The sequence below is a fragment of the Condylura cristata genome, unplaced genomic scaffold (assembly GCF_000260355.1).
Source record: "Condylura cristata isolate star-nosed mole 26May11 unplaced genomic scaffold, ConCri1.0 scaffold00028, whole genome shotgun sequence".
In the NCBI taxonomy this organism is placed as follows: Eukaryota; Metazoa; Chordata; class Mammalia; order Eulipotyphla; family Talpidae; genus Condylura; species Condylura cristata.
Window position 1 is genome coordinate 24,499,302 of NW_004567129.1, and position 493 is coordinate 24,499,794.

Here is a 493-nt window from a genome sequence, read left to right on the forward strand (position 1 = left end):
TTAGGGTATGGAAATGCCGCCCGGGTGCTGGGGCTTCGGTCACGGAGGAAGCCGCGGGGGGAGCGGACCCGGGCGGGGGCCGGGGCCGGGGGCGGGGCCGCAGCCGAGGGCTTCGCGGTAGCAGGTGCCCGCGGCGGTGACGAACAGGTGGCCCTTTCCCTACTCGGTTCGCCCACCTTTCCCTCACTCCCCGTATTGCTTTTGGGGAGTGAGGTTGACTCCAGAAGCGGCCCCCCAAAGATGGAGCGAGGAAGTGTGAAGTCTCTTTCTTCCACCTGGTAGGTGGGATGCGGTGGCGGCTGCAGCAGAGGCCCAGAAGGAGGGTGGCTGAGGAGGGACCCGGGTTTCTGTTCTAGGCTAAAACAAACAAACCAGAAATTTGTTGGCCCGAGGCCTCTTTTTAAAAGCCCGGGCGTGGTTGGCCCCCCGCAGTGACTTTCCTCAGCTGCCAGGTGAGCGCTTGGGCGCCTTGGATTCTCGGTGGTGGATAAAG